The 15,760-nt window shown below is 47.2% G+C and overlaps 1 protein-coding gene across 3 annotated transcripts in view; it reads left to right on the plus strand.

Moving 5' to 3' along the window:
- The first annotated feature begins 607 nt into the window (after nucleotides 1–607).
- The window catches only part of nbl1 (NBL1, DAN family BMP antagonist), a 36,467-nt gene continuing 21,314 nt past the window's right edge, over nucleotides 608–15,760 (plus strand). The window contains exons 1-2 of one of the 3 annotated variants that reach the window (XM_060852268.1): nucleotides 608–1,059; nucleotides 1,399–1,473. The gene's annotated coding sequence lies outside the window, so the exon portion shown is untranslated. Of the gene's footprint in view, nucleotides 1,060–1,312; nucleotides 1,572–15,760 lie in introns of those variants that run through there. The other 2 variants (XM_060852267.1, XM_060852269.1) reach the window with 2 other exon arrangements.

The following is a 15,760-nucleotide window of genomic DNA, read 5'->3' on the forward strand; positions in this document are numbered from 1 at the left end:
GAATGAGAGAACGTTTTCTCTTCAAAATAGTACAGAGTTTTTAACGTCTCGCCTGTCGGCCAGTCTGTGCATCATAGGGACAACATACCTGACTTTGAAATGTGTGATGGAGGATCCTTGAAGAAGCTTTAACTCCTGGTTTCGTTCTTTGACAGGAGAATGTAGATGGAGCTTTACTCTGACTCCTACTTTATCTGTCCCTTGATGCTGGAGGGGGAGTGCAGAGGCAGCCTTTCATATATATCTAACTTCTGCCTTACCTGTTCTGGGGATTCTGCCAGATGACTGAACAAAAACTTATTTTCATTACCCATCACTAACAAGCCGCCTCTGGTTAAACACAATTTTATTTAAAAAGGAGAAATTTCATATTCTTCGTGGTGCTTTTGCAATGCTAAAGTGTAGCTAATAGACGTGATTGTAACTTTTTTTTTGTACGAGAACACGTAACAAACCACAGTGGTTGGTAAACAGTGATTCTTCCTGTAAGATCAAGTTCAGAAATGTTAAAACCATTGACGGTTGATTTGTGGCTGCCATCTACACGGAGGCTGCATTTAGGGCGGCGGCAGAGATTAGACCAGGGGCTGATATCAAAGCGATCGGCTGGAGTACACATTCCAACGGCGAAGATCAGGAGTGCTCCCCGGACCTTGCATTTCCTCCAGAGCACGTCTCCGTTCCTGGCAGATGTAGTTCTCTTAATAAACCGTCCCTCCTTTGACAAATCCATTCCGACTGTGCACAGAGTCCTAGAGAAGGAAGGAAGGAGGGAGGGAGGGGAGTGTTATCACGTCAGGCATTGGTAAAAAACCAAGGACTCTCAGCCTTGTTCCAGCGGCCACAAAGTAACGAGCACCACCCACTGCAAGTAGGTTTGAAGGAACAAGGCCAGATGGGGTGTAGCAGAATGTAACAATATTTTCTAGTGACATGGCGCTATCAGAGTGCTGAGCCCGTCTTCGATATGTTGACTGTCTAATCCAGAACGACTATGTACTAATCTGCACGGGATCGGTCGGGGGCTTGGTTCAGGTCATCTGCAAACCAGATTCCAAGGTAAAAGCCTCTTACGTTCCCATATTGCCCGCTTGCTTCTTGTTTTACTCGGCCTCTCTCTTTCCCCCCTGGCCCCGAGACGGCAGCTGGGGGTGTCAGGGAACCGAGGGTCTCTGCATCTTTCCAGGCACTGGGTCTGCAATCCCTGGCACTTCCCCCCCCCCCCCCCCCGGTCCCGGTGCTCGGGCCGCTCCCTGCACATTGTTCCTGCGAGGATTCACCCTCTAGTGGCCGGTTCTGGTCCCCCACCCCCCAAAAAAAACCCCGGAGCGAATTGTCGATCCACGTACATGAGCTCCAAGAACTCTTAATCCGTTTTTTTCTGCTCACATGTCACAGACTTGGCGCTCGCATCTATTGGGGCAGTTCCAAGGGAGCCACAGCACAACTCTAGAAGAAAGGCGGAAAAAAAAGGCAAGCAAATATTTATTCTGACTGGGTACGGGACGCTGATCGGAGCCATTTCTCGCTGCAGAGGTCGATGGGCTTCAAAAAAACAAGTGTGCCAGAAGGTAATGGGATGTGGAAAACAAAACAGAAAACTAACGATCGGTTCTCCAGGGAGAAATGGGTTAGAAATGATTGTGGGCTCTATCAGGATCCAACTCGCGTAGATTCCCCGAGAGGACAGATTTCCCCCTAATAAGTGTTTCAGCCGCAGTTCTAATTCCTGCCCCGGGGTTTTGAGTTTAGGGTGACCAGCCGAGCGGATTTTAGAGCGAGGTGGTCAGACGGGGAAACTGAAAATGGCTCTTCCTTCCCCGGTTTCTCGGTGAGAACTTGCTGTTGGATAGCGGTGGGACAGCATCTCCCGCAATGTGCACTAAACCGAGGATCCAGAGAGAGCAGCTCACAGCAAAACCAGGAACTTCAACAACGGACAAAAATCCTGGTTGATTTCCCGTTAAATATCTGTTTTACTCTAGTGTTAATTTTGGGAAACAGAATAAAATTAATTCACTTTAAATTTGACTTCTACATAAAACCCTCTTGTTTTGCAGCTTCCTGTCAGTCTAATTTGCAACAGTACATGTTACATTTCATGTTACATGTTTAAGGTAACATTGTGTATATTCAATGTTGCAATCATTCTTTGCCATCTCATGTTTAGATTTGGGAACTGAAGTATGGTCGTTCATTCTGACTGGTGGAACGCTCCTCATTATTTTAGTGAACAGTTAAAGTAAACCCATTAAAATGGGGGAAATTGATTGTCTAACATTTGGCTTTAAACTTACAAAATTATACCTACAAAACATACATTATCTCAACCCAATCCTGGTGAACATGGACCTATAACACAAAATGAAGGGAGGTTGTTATTAACGGGCTACCCGACACGGTTGGCGAGTGTAGGATGCAAGCATCGCCCCGCCAGTGAGGGTGGGACAGTGGACAGGGCACTTTACTCTGCATCTAGCATACTGTGGTTTACCTGTGGAAGGTGGGCCAGCTTTCCTATGGGAATGCCTAATGGTACAAGGTCATTTATAGTCACCGTTACTGGCAAGCCTCACATTGGTAAACATATTAGTTCACAACTTTTTGTACAATAATATAAAATGAGAGTTTACATGTTACGTTTTAATTCGTTCACGAGATGTGGGGACCACTGGCCGAGCCAGCATTTATCGCCCATCCCTGGAGAAGGCGGTGGCGAGATTCCTTCTGTAACTATTACAGTCCTTGTGGTGTAGGTACACCCAGAGTACTGTTAGGGAGGGAGCCTTTAACCCAGCGACGTTTAAGGAGCAGCGATATATTTCTAAGTCATGGTGGTGTCTTGAAGGGGAATCTGCAGTGGTGACGTTCCCATGTATCTACTGGCCTCGTCCTTCTGAATGATAGCCGTGTTTGGATGGAGCATGGGTTGGTTAGTAGAGTGCATCTTGTATGAGGTACATACCGTTGCCCCCCCCTCCCCCGTCTGTCGTTGTCATTGTTTTGTCCTCACTTCCCAAACCCATCCACCCCCCCAACCGCCCATTCTCCACCCCCTCAACCCCCATCCTTTACTCCCCTCACCCCCATCCTCCACCCCCTCACTCCCCCATCCTCCACCCCCTCACTTCCCCCATCCTCCACCCCCCTCACTTCCCCCATCCTCCACCCCCCTCACCCCCCATCCTCCACCTCCCACCCCCTCACACCCCCATCCCCCCACCCCCTCACACCCCCATCCCCCCACACCCCCATCCCCCACCCCCGATCCCCCCACCCCCTCACACTCCCATCCCCCACCACCTCAACCCCCAATCCCCCATCCCCTCACCCCTTCCACTCCACCTCCACCCCTCCACCTCCACCCCTCCACCTCCATCCCTGAAATGTTTTTTTATTTTTAATTTTTTTAACCCCCGCACTACCGCCTAACTGCGGTAGTGCGTCTCCTCCTCCCCCATCCCCTCCCGTCTCCTCCTCCCCCCACACCCCCTTCCCGTCTCCTCCTCCCACCCCCTTCCGTCTCCTCCTCCTCCCCATCCCCTCCCGTCTCCTCCTCCCCCCACACAGCCTTCCCGTCTCCTCCCCCCACCCCCTCCCGTCTCCTCCCCCCACCCCCTCCTCCCCCCACCCCCACCCCCTCCTCCTCCCCCCACCCCCTCCTCCTCCCCCTACCCCCTCCTCCTCCCCCTCACACCCCTCCCGTCTTCTCCTCCTCCCCACCCCCTCCCGCCTCCTCCTCCTCCCCCCTCCTCCTCCTCCCCCTCCTCCTCCTCCCCCTCACACCCCTCCCGTCTCCTCCTCCCTCCCCACACCCCCTCCCGCCGCCTCCTCACCCCCCCCCCCCCCTCCGGGAGGTGTGGCTCTGAGCTCCACTCGGACCTGCCCCTCCCTGTTGCAGTGAGCCGAAAATGCCACCCCCCTCCCGTCCTCAAACCGAGGTTTCCAATTTGAATTTTTTAAAAAAACCGACAAAACGTTGAGTTCAGTTGAATTGTGCATTTCAAAACACAAATCCTCTTCCCCCCCCCCCCCCACACACACACACACAGCCCGTCTGTGGGAGGATATTGGAGGCTCCTGCTCGCTTTTGGAGTCTTCCAGGAGAGTCTCAGTGAATGTTCAGGCTCTGACCTGCACTCTCTCGGGGAGTCCTGTCAGTTTCTGCGCTGAATGTTTTTATTGGGAAATCTGCCCCCTCCCCCATTTGAATTTCCAGCCCGTTTCGTTACTTTTAAATTGACGGGAATTGCTTTCTGAGGAACGTTGTGTTACTGGGAATATATTTTTCACTTCAAAGCCGTTTTGTAATGTTTGAAATTTCAAGTTCTCCATATAAAACATGAAAGTGAATGTGTAATCAAGGAGATTGGAGCAACAGTTCGGGACTAAAGCTGTCCTAAATCTGCAGACATACCGCAGGTTACAATTCTGGCTCATTGTTGTATTCTTTGATGAACCAGCTCGTCCGATTTACTCCCCGACGATTTCAGGGTCTAGCGAGCGTTCATCCTGGATCTGATTTGGGTTTCTTTTATTTTTCCTGATCCCTGCTGAGGGGAATTTTCTTTATAAAGTGTTCTGTGCCGGCCGAGACCCTGGACTGTACTGATTATTCAAGGATGCTTCCCCAAGGTTTCCCTCAAACTTCAGGTTTTGATTCCACTTTGGCTATTTAAAACAAAACTGCTCTCCCACTCCCCCAACCTTGAACGCAGGCTGGAGAATGCTGCAGTCCTGATAAAGTCCGGCCCAGATCCACCGGTGGTATCACTCCTCCTCCAACTGTCATCAGTTATTCTGAAGCCACAGCTCAACTCCAAATCTCATTACACTCCTCGCCCTTTTAACAATCGCTTATGTGCCTCTCCCCCTAACTACCTTGCCCCTTTCTAACTGGAAGAGGGAGCTGACCAAATTCACATTATTTTATCTCAACAAGCGGGTTGGATGAACCTAACCCCCCCCCCCCCCCCCCCCGCCCATGTTATATGCGTGAGCCCCTTGGGAAAAAAGTGTTTGCAGAATTTTTAAAATTGAGTTCAAAAATTCTTTCACGTTTATCAAGAATCTGTAACAGACTCAACCCTCAGTTTTTGTATTTAAAAAAAAATCATTAAACAGGAAGAAGCGCTTTGGATGGAGGCTTTTTATGAACTGGATTCTTAATGTTATCCAGTAATTTATCATTATTTCCAATAATCTGGCTCACTAGTTCACTTCGAACATATCATCCTGGTTTAGGTTTCCCCGGCTTTTTTCTTTGATCAATAACTAAACATTCTCAAAGCACCCCAGCATTTGTACTAATTTCTCTACCTCTTTTAGATCTCTACAACTTTACTAAATTGGCAGAAGTATAATTTTAGAAGCTTGTTCTAAGAACTTCCTTTCTCCAATGCCGTTGCTTTTAAATATCACGTATGTTATTTTGTATTCTGCGTTTCAAGCAGCGGAATTGTTTAATATCTCAGCCTCTCCTGACTTAGGGCAAGTTAAAACTGGAAAGCAGTTCAGCTTTCCCAAGGCCTGACAGTGAGAGGCTCATTTTGAGGAATTTCTCTTCCTCCAAAACCTGACTGAGGCCCTCTGCTGGTCTGTGATTTTATTGCTGCCCACTTTCTGACTTGCTCTAGTTTCAAGGCCAAGTTTGTCCCTGGTAGTGATAGCTCGAGTGGGTAATACATGGAAAATATGGTTGCACCACGTTGGACCCAAGGAAATACTATTTGATAACCATTCTGTTAGTACTGCGATCATCCGGCCTCAGCCAAGCCATTGGATGTCTTCACAACTGAGTGTTCTCTGCAACTCCTCTGTCGCTGTCCCTTCCTCATTCCTTAAGCAAAAGTGAGGACTGCAGATGCTGGAAACCAGAGTTCAGATTACAGTGATGCTAGAAAAGCACAGCAGGCCGCATCCAAGGAGCAGGAAAATCGATGTTTCGGGCAAAAGCCCTTCATCAGGTATAGAGGCTGGAAACCTCTGGGGTGGAGAGATAAATAGGGGGAGGGGGTGCTGGGGAGAAGGTAGCAAAGAGTACAAACAGGTGAATGGGGGTGGGGATGGAGGTGATAGGTCAGAGGGGAGGGTGGAGTGGATAGGTGGGAAGGGAGATTGGCAGGTAGGACAGTTTATGAGGACAGTGCTGAGCTGGAAGGTTGGAACTGGGGTAAGCTGGGGGGAGGGGAAATGAGCAAACTGGTGAAGTCCACATTGATGCCCTGGGGCTGAAGTGTTCCGAAGCGGAAGATGATGTACTTCCTCCAGGCGGCGGTGAGGAGGCCCAGGACCTACATGTCCTCGGCAGATTGTTTGTGGACAATGATTTCCAGGTGCCAGCAGGAGTGGAGGGGTCTTTCCATTTGACAGAAGATGGATAAGTTAAAACATCTGGAGTTAGGAAACTGCCTTCCCAACAAATGCTGTTGCCTGGATAGTACCTATTTGGCTCCCTACTCGTATCAACCCCATCACCCTGTTCCATGACCATATACATTCCTCATTTGCACCTAACTATCCAACTCAATTTTAAAACTTTTAAAGTAACTTCCACTACCCTCTTCAAGTAAAACATTGGAGATTGGGACAGCTCCCTGAGTGAAAACAATTCTCCTCCATTGCCTCACCCTTTTTTTGACAATGGTTTTAAATCTGCAGCCTTTAGATTTTATGAATCGCAAGGAAGTGATGATGGGAGTCATTAAGTGACTTTCCCTCTACCTCCTAATGCTTTTCCTCCTGCAGGACTTAGCAGAGGTTTGTGTTAATTCTGAGGGCCAAAAGCCTGCACTGGCCAAAGAATGTGAAAGATTCAGGGGCAAAGGACTACTCCTGCTGTGAAAAACAGATCACATTAAACAGAAAAATAGATCGCAAGTGATCTCCTAGAATAAGTTGGATCACCTATTGAGGTTTAATAGGAATATTCTGAATGGTTCCCCCAATGAGGTTAGTCCTGCCCCTGTTTCTCCAGCATTTTCAGGGAATTTCTTGCTGAGGGAAGGAGTGTATGGGTTGTACTGTACAGAGTGTCACAACTGTATGAGATAGCTTCCATGGTCCAGCTGGTCTTTTCCTAGACCTCCTTCTTGTGACACAGGGTGTTAAATATTCTCATTGAGAAATGAGATGAAAGTGCAGAGTGCAGGGTATTGCCACACTTGCAGAAAGTAGGAGAGGTGAGAATCAGGAGAGGGTGATTAGATGGTGCTTACAAAGATTGGGTTTGAAGTGAATTGTAGAACATTGCAAACTGGAGGGACTGAGTGGTTTCATTAGCTCTGAGCAGGCAAAGTGTTGATACAGCGTTGTGGTTACTGAAGAGACGAAATAAGGGTCAGTCAGCAAAGCTGGTTAATTCCGTGTAAGATATATACATGTGCAACAAACAGGAATTGACAAAATGTTCTAGAATGAAAGGATTATGAAACATACAGGAAATAATATGGTGATGGTGTTAAAGATGCACTGATTGTACATGTTAACTGTGATAATACAAACCTGTACCACCATCCAACTTAAAAATTTATCTCTAGAGGGTTGGAAAGTATTGACACACAGCTTTGACTGGAGTTTATTATAATATAATTGACAATAAGTGTTCCAATAATGATCCATGTCAGGCTAAACTTAGTTCTTCCAAATAAAACAATGGTTTGTATTCACTGTTTGAGTTGAATTGCAATACCAAACAGCATCTCCCTGTTCCACGAGAAGAATTGCTGAGAATTGAGGTAATGTAGACTACCTGCACAGCGGTGATTGAGGAGACAAGTACATGGACCTTTTCCAACTTGCACCTCTCCCCCCTCCAGATGATCTCTCCTAAGTGACAGGATGATATCTGGGGAGAAATGCCTGCAGATGGAAATCATTGCACTCCAAAGCACGGAGAAGAGAACCAATGTGGGCTGTCATTGTGAATGATGCATTTGTTCTCCAGCTGAGCTGAGCTAATCCTTGTGCAGCAGCAGTTGGTTGTAGGTAGCACAGGGCAATGGTAGCATAGTAGTAATATCAGTAGTTTAGTGATCCAGAGTCCCAGGTTAGTGTTCTAGAGATACAGTTTAAATCCTACAATGTGCCTGGTGGCTTTTTTTTAAGCTCCAAGTGCCTCTGCCAGTCTTCTTTATTTTTCCTTTTTTTTTAAAGCTCTGGCACTCCTGTTTTTTTTAATATATATTTTCTTTCCTCCACACTACCGCCTAACTGCGCTAGTGCTTATTTTTGTCCCCAGCACCCATGTTGTGTGTGTGCAGGTGTAAGACACAAAGTGCACGAATCTTTATTCAAATTTCCAACACCAAGAAGAAAGGAAACACCTGGGTGGCCAGTGACAAGCAGTGCCCTTCACATCAAAGGGCAATGCTTTGTGATCAAACAGTGAAGGGGAGGGCAGGGATTAAATCAAAATAGAGTTGGAGGGGGAAATAATGCACTCCACTCCCTGCGGCACTCACCTCTCCCTGAACAACTCCAGGGTGTCGGTGGATACCGTGTGCTCCTTTTCGAGAGACACCTGGGCTCTAACGGAGCCGCGGAAGAGGGGCAGGCAGTCGGCCCTAACGACCCCTTCCACGGCCCGCTGCCTGGACCTATTTATGGCCAGTTTGGCCATTCCCAGGAGCAGACCCATGAGGAGTCTTCAGACCTGCCCTCCCTCCTCCGTACTGGGTGCCCAAAGATCAGGAGCGTGGGACTGAAATGCAACCAAAAGCAGAGGAGGAAGTTTTTGAGAAAATCAAAAAGGGAGTGCAAACGCCCACATCCAATATATACATGGTCTACAGACTCCTCAGCACCACAGAACAGCCTGGTGGCTTTTTTTTTTAGTTAACCCCCACACTACCGCCTGACTGTGGTAGTGTTTATTTTTCCCCAGCACCCATGGTGTGTGTGTGCAGGTGTGAGACACAGTAAGAGACACAAACTGCACAAATCTTTATTCAATTTCCACCACCAGGAAGATAGGAAAACACCCGAGTGGCCTGTGACAAGCAGTGCCCTTCACATCAAAGGGCAATGCTGTGTGATCAAACAGTGAAGGGGAGGGCAGGGACTAAATCAAAATAGGTTTGGAGGGGGAAATAATGCACTCCACTCCCTGCGGCACCCACCCCTCCCTGAACAACTCCAGGGTGTTGGTGGACACGGCATGCTCCTTCTCCAAGGACACCCAGGCTGTAATGTAACCGCGGAAGAGGAGCAGGCAGTCGGCCTTAACGACCCTCTCACGGCCCGCTGCCTGGACCTGTTTATGGCTAGTTTGGCCAGGCCCAGGAGCAGACCCACGAGGAGGTCTTCAGACCTGCCCTCCCTCCTCCGTACCGGGTGCCCAAAGATCAGGAGCGTGGGACTGAAGTGCAACCAAAAGCAGAGGAGGAGGTTTTTGAGAAAATCAAAAAGGGAGTGCAAACGCCTACACCCAATATACACATGGTCCATGGACTCCTCAGCACCACAGAACAGCCTGGTGGCTTTTAAATGCAATTAAATAATAAATCTGGAACTGAAATCTAATCTCAGAAATGGTGACCAATGATTGGCACAAACAGCCAATTCCCTGGTTCACTAATGTCCTCAAGCAAGGAAATTAACCATCCTTACCTGGTCTAATCTGCATGTGACTCTAGACTGTCAGCAATGTGATTTACTAATTGCCATCTGAAATAGTCATTCAATTCAATGGTAATTGAGATGGGCAACTAATTCTGATCCTGCCAGTGACACCTGCCTCCCACGGCAGAATGTTTTTAAAAAGCCTTTAACAGCCTCCATTCTTTGGAATTGTCTCCCTAAACCAGTCTGTTTTCCTCATGCTTTCTCCAACTTTCTTTTCAAAACCTGTCATTTCAACAAAACTTTTAATCACCTCTTCTAAAGCTGCTCAGTATCACTTTTTATTCTGTTTACATATCTTGACATGCTCTCCATGTAAAAGACATTGCAGAAATGCATTATTAATATCATTGACTGTTGTGTTGTGATGGGTGGACTGACAGAATGACATCGGCTACTGGAATAAAAGCAAAATACTGCCAATGGTGAAATATAAAAAAAACTGAAAATCCCAGTGAAAGTCAACAGTCTGGCTTCATCTGTGAAGACAGAAACAGAGTGAATGTTTTGATTCCAATATGACTCTACTTTGGAATTGCTATATGGTATTTACCACTGTTTACTTTGGAAAACCTCTATAATGAGACCCCACTTCTACCCCTCAGTCCAGCAATGGTGTTGAATTTTGTGTGTCTTCTGTGACATGTCAAAGGCTCGATAGAAATCCAAGTTGCCTCCATCCTTGGCTGAGGTTTAATCAGCCCTCCTTTCGCTCAGTTTGCACTGTTGATTATAAGAAATGGATATTCCTATAGCAAGGACACAGCAGAAATCCCAACTCCACCCCCCTCCCCCCCCCCAAATCATATCATTGTTCTTGCCAGTTCAGTATGAGTTCCAATCCCATCCTGTCAATGTCTGAATTTAATTCCAATTATATGCCTGGAATTGTCATGGTGAGTATGACAACCATAGCTGTGCTAAAAAAAATCTATCTGGTTCACTCATGTCCCTTATGGAAGAAAATTGGTCATCATTACCTGGATTGACTTGAAACCAACGTGGGCTGATTTTGAATAAGGATATCCGAACTCGAATCAGTGACCCTGCTTTCTCTACACAGATGCTGAGTTTCACCAGCGATTTCTGTTTATGTTTCAGATTTCCAACACCCGCAGTTCTTTGATTTTAGTTCAAGGCAAATAGGAAAGAGCGACAAATGTTAGCACAGGCCTATAGCCCTTGAAATAATGCAGATAAAAAAGTCCAATCCTGCAAGTTGTAATTTGAAGAGCTGCTAGACTGCAGATAAGGAAGTGTCTGCAGGTGTAGAAAGAGATAGAGGAAACAAACCCTCCCTGGTTTTTGTGTGTGAAACTGGCCCTAAACTGCAGAGTTGAGCTGCCTTTTGTGTAGCCGCTCCCAAACTCTGGCCTCCGAGCAACTGCTCCATGTATGAGTCACCTCCCCAAGCGAGTGACTCACGATCCGGCTCGGTGATTGCCCGATCCATTGCAGCCTCAACCGACCCCTTAACACCAAACAAAACAAAACTGGGGCAGTCAGATGGTAATATCTCACACACATGACAAGTTTATCAGTGGGAGTTGGTATCACTGACCTAGCTCCAACAGGGGGTGTTGCATTGGAAACTGAACTCGCGGAGATTCACCTGACTTGTGGTTGCCTGTTGGACTTGGACTCAGAAAGCACCTCTTTCGACATGTTTGGATGCAGAGTTGTACAGGCTTGGATGAAACAATTGCAGTTTAATTGGTTAGAACTGCTGCCTCACAGCACTAGGGTCCCAGGTTCGTTTCCAGCCTCAGGCGACTGTCTGTGTGGAGTTTGCACATTCTCCGGTTTCCTCCCACAGTTACAAAGATGCGCAGGTCAGGTGAATTGGCCATGCTAAATTGCCCATCGTGTTAGGTGTATTAGTCAGAGGGAGATGGGCTGAAAATGTGTTGCTGGAAATGCGCAGCAGGTCAGGGCAGCATCCAAGGAACAGGAGAGTCGACGTTTCGGGCATAAGCCTGAAGATTCCTGAAGAAGGGCTTATGCCCGAAACGTCGACTCTCCTGTTCCTTGGATGCTGCCTGACCTGCTGCGCTTTTCCAGCAACACATTTTCAGCTCTGATCTCCAGCATCTGCAGTCCTCACTTTCTCAGAGGGAAATGGGTCTGGGTCGGTTACTCTTCGGAGGGTCAGTGAGGGAAATCTAACCTAATCTAACTAGTAATAGAGCTTGGTGACTCTGTGCTGGAACTAAATTTGACAGCAGACGGATTGAGGCTTGTTCCCAGTGTGCATTGGTTCGAATCGAGTAGTCTCGATTAAAACCATCTTGTATTTGAAATGTTTAATGTAAACACAGTGGACACATTTTGTTTTAATTTGATTTTGCAGCAGACAGAACCTTAATTTATGTTAAAATATGCAGACGAGGAAATGAAATGTTAATAAAATTCACAAAACTATAACAAAATGAATCGGGTAAGGATCCCACAGACTGGTAAATGGTTCTGATTATACCGTCCGATATTGTCTCGCTGCTATAACCCAATCCTGGGCTTGGAGCTGGGGTTGTGTTCCTCTAATACCTGTTTTCAAAACATTGATTTAACCAGAGTTCTGGGGTCAGGCAGCACTCGGAGACTCGGGCATTAAGGAACTAATTGAACAGCAGACTGCCTCGGGTCATGAGACGGGGGTCCGTTCACAGGGAGTCGGACAGCACAATGCTGCAAATAGCAGGCAGCCCCTCAGCAAGAAATGCTGCGCCAGGTTCGGAATCGGTAACATGAGACAACGGGGACACTGGAGACGCTGAATATTTCTCATGGCTCTCCACGCTCTGCAATCTTCCCAAATATAGGAATTTATCTGAGTGGACACACTGCTGTCTGGAAATGCCTTCCTTTTCTGAAGCCGCAACGAACATGAAGATTGTTTGGAAAGTTTGACTGTTTTAACCTCAATCAGTGCAAGTCCAGGACATGAATAATTATTGGCTCACAGTCATCAGGGATTTGGCTCGTACAACGTGTTTTCAAGTCAGTTATTTCAACATGTCTCAACAAGATACTGCAGGATTGCTTATTTCAAATAATCAAAGGCAGTTTCCTTTAATTTACAATATGGAAGTATTCAACTTCACGTTAGTTTGGAGTTTTGGTAAATTTCAATGCGATAATCAGACACTGAGGCTTGGCCTTTTCCATCTCCACTTGGAGTTTGGCCTAAAGTGTTAGCTCTGTACCGTCTCACCCTCAGTATTGATCAATCTGTACTGACTCACCCTCAGTATTGATCAGTCTGTACTGTCTCATCCTCAGTATTGATCACTCTGTACTGTCTCACCCTCAGTAGTGATCAGTCAGTACTGCCTCACCCTCAGTATTGATCACTCTGCACTGTCTCACCCTCAGTATTGACCACTCTGCACTGTCTCACCCTCAGTAGTGATCAGTCTGTACTGTCTCACCCTCAGTATTGATCACTCTGTACTGTCCCACCCTCAGTATTGATCACTCTGTACTGTCTCACCCTCAGTAGTGATCAGTCTGTACTGTCCCACCCTCAGTATTGATCACTCTGCACTGCCTCACCCTCAGTATTGATCAGTCTGTACTGTCTCACCATCAGTATTTATCACTCTGTACTGTCCCACCCTCAGTATTGATCACTCGGTACTGTCTCACCCTCAGTATTGATCAGTCTGTACTGTCTCACCCTCAGGATTGATCAGTCTGTACTGTCTCACCATCAGTATTGATCAGTCCGTACTGACTCACCCTCAGTATTGATCAGTCTGTACTGTCCCACCCTCAGTATTGATCACTCTGCACTGCCTCACCCTCAGTATTGATCAGTCTGTACTGTCTCACCATTAGTATTTATCACTCTGTACTGTCTCACCCTCAGTATTGATCAGTCTGTACTGTCTCACCCTCAGGATTGATCAGTCTGTACTGTCTCACCATCAGTATTGATCAGTCCATACTGACTCACCCTCAGTATTGATCACTCTGCACTGCCTCACCCTCAGTATTGATCAGTCTGTACTGCCTCACCCTCAGTATTGATCACTCTGTACTGTCTCACCCTCAGTATTTATCAGTCTGTACGGTCCCACCCTCAGTATTGATCAGTCTGTGCTGTCTCACCCTCAGTATTGATCACTCTGTACTGTCTCACCCTCAGTATTGATCAGTCTGTACTGTCCCACACTCAGTATTGATCAGTCTGTACTGTCCCACCCTCAGTATTGATCACTCTGTGCTGTCCCACCCTCAGTATTGATCACTCTGTACTGTCTCACCCTCAGTATTTATCAGTCTGTACTGTCCCACCCTCAGTATTGATCAGTCTGTACTGTCCCACACTCAGTATTGATCAGTCTGTACTGTCCACCCTCAGTATTGATCAGTCCGTACTGTCCCACCTTCAGTATTGATCACTCTGTACTGCCCCACCCTCAGTATTGATCAGTCTGTACTGTCCCACCCTCAATATTGATCAGTCCGTACTGTCTCACCCTCAGTATTGATCACGCTGTACTGTCCCACCCTCAGTATTGATCAGTCCGTACTGTCCCACCCTCAGTACTAATCAGTCCGTACTGTCCCACCCTCAGTATTGATCACTCTGTACTGTCCCACCCTCAGTATTGATCAGTCCGTACTGTCCCACCCTCCGTATTGATCAGTCTGTACTGTCCCACCCTCCGTATTGATCACTCTGTACTGTCTCACCCTCAGTTTTGATCACTTTGTCCTGTCCCACCCTCAGTATTGATCAGTCTGTACTGACTCACCCTCAGTATTGATCAGTCTGTACTGTCCCACCCTCAGTATTGATCACTCTGTACTGTCCCACCCTCAGTATTGATCAGTCCGTACTGTCTCACCCTCAGTATTGATCACTCTGTACTGTCTCACCCTCAGTAGTGATCAGTCTGTACTGTCTCACCCTCAGTTTTGATCACTTTGTCCTGTCCCACCCTCAGTATTGATCAGTCTGTACTGACTCACCCTCAGTATTGATCAGTCTGTACTGTCCCACCCTCAGTATTGATCACTCTGTACTGTCCCACCCTCAGTATTGATCACTCTGTACTGTCTCACCCTCAGTATTTATCAGTCTGTACTGTCCCACCCTCAGTATTGATCAGTCTGTACTGTCCCACACTCAGTATTGATCAGTCTGTACTGTCCACCCTCAGTATTGATCAGTCCGTACTGTCCCACCTTCAGTATTGATCACTCTGTACTGCCCCACCCTCAGTATTGATCAGTCCGTACTGACTCACCCTCAGTATTGATCACTCTGTACTGTCCCACCCTCAGTATTGATCACTCTGTACTGACTCACCCTCAGTATTTATCAGTCTATACTGTCCCACCCTCAGTATTGATCACTCTGTACTGACTCACCCTCAGTATTGATCAGTCTGTACTGACTCACCCTCAGTATTAATCACTCTGTACTGTCCCACCCTCAGTATTGATCACTCTGTACTGACTCACCCTCAGTATTTATCAGTCTGTACTGTCCCACCCTCAGTATTGATCAGTCTGTACTGTCTCACCCTCAGTATTGATCACTCTGTACAGTCTCACCCTCAGTATTGATCACTCTGTACTGTCCCACCCTCAGTATTGATCAGTCCGTACTGTCTCATTCTTAGGAGAAAGTGAACACTGCAGATCAGAGTCGAGAGTGTATTGCTGGAAAAGCACAGTAGGTCAGGCTGTCTCCGAGGAGTAGGAGAATCAACTTTTCAGGCAAGAGCCCTTCATCAGGAATGAGACTTGTGAGCTGAAGGGCTGGACAGATAAATGGGTAGGTGTGGGGACTAGAGTGCAATAGGTAGATAGAAGTGGGGGTAATGGTGGTAGGTCAGAGAGGAAGGTGGAGCAGTTAGATGGGAAGGAAGATGGACAGGTCATGGGGGTGGTGCCAAGTTTGAAAGTTGGATTTTGGATAAACTCAGTGGAGGGGAAGTGAGGAAACTGGTGAAATCCACATTGATGCCATTTGGTTGGAGTGTCCCGAGGCGGAAGAGGTGTTCTTCCTCCACGCATCGTGTGGTTTGGGTTTGGTGAGGCCCAGGATCTGTATGCCCTTGGCTGAGTGGGAGGGGGAGTTGAAGTCTTCGGCCATGGGGCAGTGGGGTTGATTGGTGAGGGTGTT

Source organism: Hemiscyllium ocellatum, chromosome 37 (assembly GCF_020745735.1).
Source record: "Hemiscyllium ocellatum isolate sHemOce1 chromosome 37, sHemOce1.pat.X.cur, whole genome shotgun sequence".
Taxonomy (NCBI): Eukaryota; Metazoa; Chordata; class Chondrichthyes; order Orectolobiformes; family Hemiscylliidae; genus Hemiscyllium; species Hemiscyllium ocellatum.